The sequence below is a fragment of the Sceloporus occidentalis genome, unplaced genomic scaffold (genome assembly GCF_023333645.1).
Source record: "Sceloporus occidentalis isolate IW3139 unplaced genomic scaffold, rSceOcc1.0.p SCAF_346, whole genome shotgun sequence".
Classification (NCBI taxonomy): Eukaryota; Metazoa; Chordata; class Lepidosauria; order Squamata; family Phrynosomatidae; genus Sceloporus; species Sceloporus occidentalis.
This window is the reverse complement of record NW_028317326.1, coordinates 37,870-47,599: the sequence shown is the minus strand read 5'-3', so window position 1 is coordinate 47,599 and position 9,730 is coordinate 37,870.

Here is a 9,730-nt window from a genome sequence, read left to right as displayed (position 1 = left end):
GTTGCGGTGTGATATGTATCATCTCCTGAACCAACTGTGTTTGTGACCCTTCGGTTATGGAGATGGACATCCATGGGTTTATCGTACAGGAGATGAGATGAATATGGAGGCTCATGTGACTAGGACTTAAATTCATTCTTTCTTTTATTCTATCTTCTGAGATGTAGACTGAAATTTTTTTTTAATTGACACACAAATCACCAAGTTTAAAAATAATACCAATTCAGCTTTAAGGCAATGCTTCATAAAATGGCATGGGTGGTGTCTCGTCTACAGGGTTCCATTGTTCAAGTTTCACCATCTAGTTGTCACCATATATGTATAAATTGTTTTACTTTAGCGTCTGGGCCTTCTACATCTAGAAGTAACTTGCCTATTTTACAAAAGTATACAGTGCTCAAGATCTTGGTCTTCTGTCTTCTTCTGAAAAGGTTCTTCTATTGACATGGTGTCTCCTGAGACCCCACTCCATGCTTTCTCTTCACTCTCTTTACCCCAATGCACCTACTGTCCTTATGGGCCAGATGCCATACTTAAGATCTTTCATTTGACCCCCTACTCCGGCTTAATATAATTATACAGGTTCTCGAGTATAAAATGTTTAAGGCTATCCAACGTAAGTTGGGCTACACTGCTTTAAGACTCAGTGGGGTCGGTTTATCGCAAATAAGGTGGGAAACAACAAATTCATGTCTGGTAGATATCTGCTTTTTGGGTTACTGCAGGATAATTGATTGTCAAATGTAAACATATTTGATTACAACGTAGAAGTCAATATTCTAGAAAAATAAAAACTGCATGGATAACGGCAGAGCCCATTTATCTATATTACCGCAGGGTAATACGCGCGGAGCGGACGGCAGACGTTTCAGGCATTTACAAATTCATGAACAGAACTGGATTCATATCGCAAACAAACCAAATGGAAGACTGAAAACTCCTTTGATCTGCAATATATTATAATGGCAATTATGTTATAATCTGATAAACACCCTGATGTATATTTTCTATGTGATGCAAACAACTCATGCGTGCTAATGGAAAGAATTTAATCATGGGACAGATTAGACAACTGATTGTCGTACGTTGTCGTAGAGACCGCCAGGGTCAGAAAGTGCCTTAGATTTCAACATTTTCACCTTCCGTTCAACCAGACGAAGCTAAACTACCGATCAATATCTTCTTTAATTTACTACAGGGGAAAGGTAAGGAGATGAAATGCCTTCAAAGGGTTATAGAGCAGCCTTTAAATCATATGATGTCATAGCATTAACCAACATTGTGTAAATTGTTCTCGTCTAGGGGGCGTAAAACGCTGTCACGGACCATAATTCTGCCAGTTTTTTTCTTTAATCCGCAAGTGTTCCAAACAATTAACATTTTGTCTCGCAGATATCTGTGTGTCTGGAGTCTGACGGCCCTCTCTCCTATAACTCGCCATTTATTATTTATATATTGCAGTCCTCCATTTCATGCAATGTCTTAAAGACGCTTTATCTCACATCTGCACCTTCCTCGTCTAGCAATGACTTGCCCTTTTAATCCAAAAGGCCTTTATTTTGCCACTAATTGGGCCATTTTATGGGTTGCTATAGCGATAAGGCCATTTTTTTTTACAACTTTGCACCAGAATAATTTTTCAATTCTTATAAAAATCTTCGCTGTAGGATATGAGGGGCCGCAGGTTTATGCGTCTTTATGCCCACGCAGCCAGTTACCCATGGCAGATCGGGTGAGTAGGGGGCAATGCTGGCCAGTGGCCCACCGTCATTAGCCCGCCGTGCCAGATGGCCAGTGCGGGCCCGTTACTGATTCACTGAACCTGAGCATGTGCACAAAAATGCGGCTTCATGTCTAAAACCGAGAAATAACATCTACGTTTATATAAAAAATGAGACACTGTTAATTTATATTAAAACACTTTTTTTGTGCATTTACTGCATTTCTGTAAAATTCGGCCCTGTAAGAGTTAAACGATCCCCTTGCAGTAATTCATTATTGGGTTGCTATAAAGAGATATGGAAGGTATGAATTTTGCAGGAAACGGGAGCCAGACTCATTTGTGTTGTCACACCGGCCAGCTAGATCTGTCGTTCAGTAGCCATTGGGGCATGAAATGACATGCCAAAGAAGCTTGCGCAGGGGTTAGATGAGCAATGCTTCTTGAAGGCCAGGCTTCCAGGAGTGATACCGGTGTTAATAAAGAGATTTGTCTTCATTTGGCGATGCTGTCTGAATCGGGACGACTATCGCAAGTGGGGGGGCAAATGTGGACGCAAGTGCTAGCGGACTCGGAAATCCTCCAAATCTGTGTAAAAGAGGATTTCACAGCTCTGCCAAATGAACATACAGATATCAAGATTGTAATGTACGCTGTTTTTAAGAAATTGTGAATAATTGTCGTTGGGGGGGGTCTCGTGCCCCCTATGATTAGGAAGCGCGGCCCTGAATGCACATCTACACAAAGAATAAATTCTGTTATTGTGGCATCGCTTCCATTTTATTGTAATGCCACTGGAATTGATGCCCCCATACCTTCGCTTATAGCATAATATTAAGGGGAGATGTACTTCCGGTGCCAAGTTTGAAATGTAGTCTTTCCCTTTAAAATAATTCCGAAATAAAAAAATAAAGCAAAGTGGGCCTGAAGCCAAGCGGGGGCAGTAGGCACCATTGCCCCCTTTAACAGGCCTACATCTGGTCCCAGTGAATTACAAAAAAGAGCCGCTAAATAATGGCACCTATCAACTTTCCGGTAGCGCAAAGGTTAATAAAAGAAAGTAACGAGGACTTTAAAGAAGTCACCGAAAAGTATTTTGGAAATGAGCTTAAGTTGGAGTTTGTTTGCTGGTCTTTAATTTCCCAACGCCAATCAAGTAGGGATTGCATTTAGTAATAAAGACAATTATATAATTAGCCATCCAAAGCAGCTCATTAGTAAGTAATTATCTGACTAGAGGCCAGCTGCGTTACACTATGGCAGGCACATTTACAGATGAAAAGGAGGGATAAATCAAAGAAAATATGAAGGACAAGCAACGCAAATTGTGCCAATGGCTACTGGCCCATTCTCTAGTGAAGTGAGAGGAACAGATGCACCCTTTAACCCTCCAAGCTCCACAAATGCCCACACATGTCTGAATTTAAATATGGATGTGTCTGGAAATGTTTTTGCTGCTGAGGATGGTAAATATCTGAGCGTATCGGCAATCAACATTAGCGTTAATATCCGTTTGAGCACAGCGGCAATCTACACCAGGGCAACCAGATGGTGCCTTGAACCAGGGACCCTTATGGATATTATAGGGCTGTATGCAGCGCTACCCTCCAGGTACATTTTTAGAAGCCTCATCATTCGCCACGGTCTACATGGAGCCTGCACTGGACGTGTTACTTTCGCCCTGCAGTATGTGGAATGTATAAACTCAGAAGGAACTCAAGTTTATAAATCTCCATAATGCATGAAAGCACCTTATAGATGTTGGTCGACAACGTGTAAAAATTAGATATGGGGGGAAAAAATGTTAATATGGCAACCTTGAGTCGGAGGGGAAGTTATGGAAAAAGCATGGTTAAAAACACATAGCCCAGTGGTTGTGTTATTGTTCCCCCAAATACATATCATACATGCATTACACATATTACTTTATATAGTGTCTCATTTCATGATCGGAGTTCACCTATAACTGAAATGGTTAAAGGTAAAGAAAGCAGTCTGACAACGGGAAGGAAACCCACATCCTCAAGGACTTTATTAACAAGCTCATGATATATTCAGAAAAAAAACCAAAATTGTATTTCATTTGTAAACACTACGAGATAAAGCATTGAAATCATCAAGATGCATAAAAAAAGAAAAACAGTGGCTCAATAATAATAATGCACCAGAGTTATCAAGAAGGAATTGTCTTCTATCAAGAATATTTTTTTTCTCCTACGTGATGTATCTTTGACCAATTTTTCTCAAACCTCTGTATTTTTTTTAATAGCTCAAAGACTGAGCGACACCTGATTTTCTAATTCTTTTGGGGTAAAAAAAACTATGTCCATTACCATTACCCAAACTGAGGCACAATGGTTTCAAAACTCAACTCTTCGTTAGCCTCTTTCTATGAAAATAAATATATTTAGAAAATTAGAAGTTGCGCTTTCATCAACATCCACGTGGCCATCATTACAAAGGATCTCATGTACGTTTGATGGCAGAAACCAAACCTGGAAACATTGCCACGGTCAGTGACATGAGGACAACGGGGTGAGTCTGAAGTAGATGGACCTAGGTGATGTTGTCAGATCCATGTGGGAAATGGGTAGAGCTACCCTTCAGGTGTCCTTGGTTGGACTTCAGTTTCCAGAGTTCCTTAGTATGTTATGTTAGATTGTTTTTCCTTAAGTGAGTGACTACATTATTAAGTATAGAACCTTCAAACATTCTGGTGGTTACAATTCAAGACAATAAATACTAGGTGCCACCTAACATAATTTATTTATGTCTATCAAAGCAATTGTATGCCCCAGAATGGGGGGGAAATAGGTTACATGGATAGAGACTTCTATTGCTCCATGAAAGGTCATCACCTCTTGTGATGAAAAATGCATACAGCACTTGTGAAAGGAACACAACTGTTCTTTAGGCAAGTGTTTCATTGAATTCTAACCCACTCAGTCGGCTTAGAGGAGAAAGGCTTCTTCTGGCCTTCCAGCTGCTCTAGACTATGATTTCCATTATGCTGAGCCAGCTAGATGGTTCTCGTGGAAGCTGTAGTCCACAGCAGATGGTGTGCCAGAGACCGCATGTTACTAGATTTGCTTAATACACTTACAGTCTGTGCTCTGTATGAACATTTTGTATCCATATGAACACTATGTAACATTTTGCAGTCTATGATCTTTTGTATGAGCTGAACAGCTCAATACATTCGAATTTAATAGTCTCCTAGGTACTTTTACCGAAAGCCACCAGAAACCCCATCATGAGCATGTGCCTTTAGTTTCCTCACCTGGAACTCTTCTAGAATTGTTTGCTTTAAATGCGTGGTTCTATTTAATCTAAGAAGAGTTTATGGCAGAGCCCCCCCCTAACTGCTTGCTGTGGCCGGTAGTCACCAATCCACTTGCAACTCTGATACAACCTCCACAGGGCCCATCATGTATGAATACAAGCAAAACTTTTATTTTAAAGAATATTAGCCATTATTTCATCTTGGTGTCTATATTGGAGGGGATCCCTGTAATTGGGGTGCCCAAAGACCCTGTTTTTTTCTTAAAATGCAGGTATCATTATAAAATGTCAAGATGTCACATTGGGGATGGGAATGAATCCCTTGTTCATTATATTAGTATATATTTTGAATATATATATATATATATTCCTATTAAATCTCTGACAGCAGAGAAACAATAACTATGGCTGCCCAGTGAGATGAGATGCATGCGCACGCAGCCCACCTCGTATCCAAGAAACTAAGAGGAGGTAGAATAATATATATATATATAATTGCGATTTCAACAGGTGGCTGAGCTGACAGATTATTCTTTTTGGGATACAGGGGTCATGTACAGTATTTACTGCTTGGCCACCATATCATGTTTGAGTGGAATATGATATCTGGGAAATAACCTTTTTTGAAGCAGTTCATACAAGACTTCTCCAGCAAACACTTGTCAACTGAGTTTACATACAACTTAAGTCTATTACATTTCTACAATTCCTGAAGACTTGGTTCACTTATTTTATTATTATTAATAATTTCTCCTTCAGTAGCTAATGGTAATGGAGTAGGTGTTTGAGGCCCTATGAGAAGCCAACATCAAGCTCCCACAATATGCATATTTGGATTTGGAAGACAAAAGTTGCATACATTCTCTTTAAACTTCTCCTCTGCCAGATTGCTCGATATCTTGGTTGGGTATCCCCCCTACTAGAGGAAGGGTTTGTTAATATTTGAATCACAGTGCTCTATTCCATTTGGCTATTTGAACAAAAAAACATCACACTTTCTTTTTTACATGTTCTGTTGCAAAACATATAAAACACCTTGGGATGTCAAGGATTTAATGTCACAAGACAAAAAATCACCGTCATAACCACTGACCATAAACGTCATTACTGTAGCATACGGTATGTTGATATGTACTCGGATTTTAAGAGCGTTCAGCTGCCCTTAAAACTATCATGTCCCCAATATGCTGAAGATTTTTATGTGGAATCACCTGTAGTGAAAATCGGATCAATGATTGTAAGAAGAGTCTGTATTCATATAATTACATGATCGCATGCTAAAGCAACCTTTGGCATTGAATAAATAGTTATCATGTTCATTAATGTGCAATCAACAGTCTACAGGTTGGAAACAAAATAAAGAATCCCACTTCAACCACCAATATTTTAAAAAAATAGTATAATGTAACTAATGTAGATAATTTTCCAATGACTACAAACATCAATTTATGTAAACTGTAGCAACATGTAACAAAGTTAAGGTGCAAATTATTTTTTTTTTTAATGGAGGATGGAAATATATTGGTTTACAAGACCTTCCAATATTAAATGAAATGAACAAAACGATTCTGCAAGGAAGGAACAACTCATCACAAACGAACACGGACACACTTTTAACACACAAACTGATTCACGTTTGCAGGTACAGATTCCTTACAGCAACACTACCTTTAGTCGGGACAGATATGCACAAAATACAGAAATTACCAACCGGGACAAGTACAGGTGCAGTGATGCACTCCATGGATGGAGAGAACTTATGGTTGCAGCGTGATGAAAACGTTCTTGGCACCGTTAGCCATTACTCAGGTAAGCGGCCATAAAGTCATACTAGCCAGAGTCTGTGTAATCAATGAGCATACCTGGGAACTTGCCGAGGATCTCCACAATGCCCCTTCCTCCGCCCAGGTCCTGCCCACTTCCCACTCACTCCCCACCCTTTCAAATTTAAATGGGTCTAGCCCCACCCAGTATATGCAGCTAGCCCCACCCCTGATTGCAGCCACACCTCCAGGAGAGGAAGAGTCCACGTTGGGAAGTTCCCAGGAATGATAACGCTGGTTCCATTTTTACTACACTGCAACTTGACCCTTAAAAAAATTCAGATCTTGGTGTAAAATCCTAAAGCGAGCAATTCAACAATATTACGCGTGAAATACCTCACATGATCCCTGAGATGAAACAATACTATTTGTATACTACAAGGAGCTGTGCTCGGCATTCTGGCACTAAGTACTCACTAACGACTAACATTAGAGTTTATCTGTCATGTCGCATGTAAAGGTACCTCAGATGCTAAATAAAAAATTATGGGATGGGACTTTTTCATTTTAGCAGAGTAGTCGTCTATATTTCGAATTTGCCGATATCTCCTTATCTTAAACAATTAATTAATCATTGCCTTTATCCGCTTTTAATGCAAATTCAGTAAACTAAATGGAAATAAAATAGGCCAGAAATCCTATTTTTAAAATGTATGGCTATAGCTAACACTCCTTGCGTGAAATGTTTCCACCTCACATACATGTCTCTGCGCATGTGCTGAATGATTTCGACCTCATGCCTGCGCGGTGATAAACACGGCACAATGCAGCCTTTTTTGACTCTTCGGCGGATAATAGGAACAGGAGATTTTGGCAATGCAGGCCCTTTGTTTACACGTAGACGTATCTCCATTTGGTCACCTCCTACACTTCCAAGTTATACGAAAAAACCTGGAGGTTTTTTTGTCCTGTTATACATCATCCTATCTCACAACGACCCCCCTTTTAGCCTGCTAAAACTTCCTAAATCCTGACGTTTAGCACTAAATGGACATGACGCTAGATAAAAGACAACAAAGGAATTGGCCGCAGACATTAAGGCGATGATATAACAATTAGAATATCACAGGGATGCAGTAGAATGTTTCGGTTTATAGGGTCCATGAATTAAATCAAATTGCTCAAGTAAGCTGATGTTCTTCTCATATAAGATATAAGCAGTGGTAGGCTGAGATTGTTTCCATGGTTACACTGCAATTGTATTGTGGCTAACTTGTCAACATATATTCTTAGAATGATCTCATTCATCTGCAGAAATTCATACGCCCCATTTCCTATGAAACGTATGAAACGCCATGGGTCACAAACATCTTTAATGAGCGAGGCAGCCAATCGCAATTGGTTGCTGTTTCACAAAACAAGTGGTCCAGGATGATGAGGGTTAATGGCCTGAATATTCAGAAGTGCAGTCATGGGCAAGATATTCTGTAGGCAACTGAGGCGAGTGCCTAGGGCCCAATGCCATGGGGGTCATGGGGGGTAAATTTTATGACTTAATCAAGAACACTACTTTTTTAAATATAGCTCCGCTTTCATCCAATGTTTTGGTTTTTTTCTGTGACAGACACACATACGTGATTAACAAAAAACTGACGGAAGAATTGAAAATAAAGTAGATGTACACAGAAACCCTGTTAGATGCAACCACAGACAGGCCTTCAAACATCTGAGTACTATTATACATACCAAAACATCCAAGACAACCCCACTGAAATCATGATATATATTAAAATCAAAGACAAAAACCCTAAAAGGGGTGTATGGAACGGCAGAGAACCTTCATGCAAAGTCCTACGGAAATCTGCCAAATTCCCATGCAGCTATACCATCATCATCGTCATCGTCGACATCAAGCCACTTCATGACCTCACAGGAAGTGAATGCAAGAAACCCATTTAAATAAATACTTAAATAAATTCGTCAAGGGTTATGTTTTTAGCAGAACTGTAAGTTTAAAAAAAAAAACACTTGTTGATCATGAATATTCCCTCCTCTAATTCTCTTTTAACCAGATCAAAAGTAGCAGTGAGGTCAACGGCCTATGTTTTAGTGCAAACATCTGCTACAAATTGTTACAGCAGACAATTTTAAGGTGCAGTGTCACTCAACAACATATAATAAGACTGCAACAAAGTAAATGTTTTTTTTAGGATAATTCCAGCATCAAAATTTGCCTTTAGGGTCAACCTGCACCATAGGTACCACCGGGCACTGGGAGATATTAAAGGACTCCCACAAAGAAAAGGATACTTTTTATAACAATATTTCTGCAACTCCAAAATATGTGCTAAGCAAGAAAATGTATTATTACTTATAAATCCCTCTCTGTGTTAAAAAAAAAAAAAGTGATACTGCACTTTAAAATATTGCTGGAGATCCCTTAGACAAACACAAAGAGGAGGTGGGACGGAAGATGGTATGGTCCATTAAAGACCATCATTCCAGATGTTTTAGCAGTCCTGCTAAGATGTACAGTGTATTCTTCTCTATTTGGCAGAAAGGAGACAATTTAATTATATTACAGACTTGTCAGCAACTAAGAAAGTCATGTTTCTCTTTTAAAGTAGTGTGCTACCAAATTTTACAGCATTATGCAACAAAAGACACTCAACTGCCCATTCCCCCACCACTACATACACACAAAACGCAGAATAAATTTTGAGGTTTCCACACCTTGCACTTTTTGAAGTGTTAATGACACTTTTTTATATTTTTTTTTTCTTTTACATATTTACAGAAGTTCGAAACTAAAATCAGATGCCTGATGGCATGAATGAAGGTCCAAAGTTGGAATCCCTTCAACTTTCTATATGGAGTCCTTTCCCTACCCTATAAAGGTAGGAGAACAAGGATATGAAGGAAGAAAACTGTTTTCCTACTGTCTTCCCATTTCGGAAAATGAATT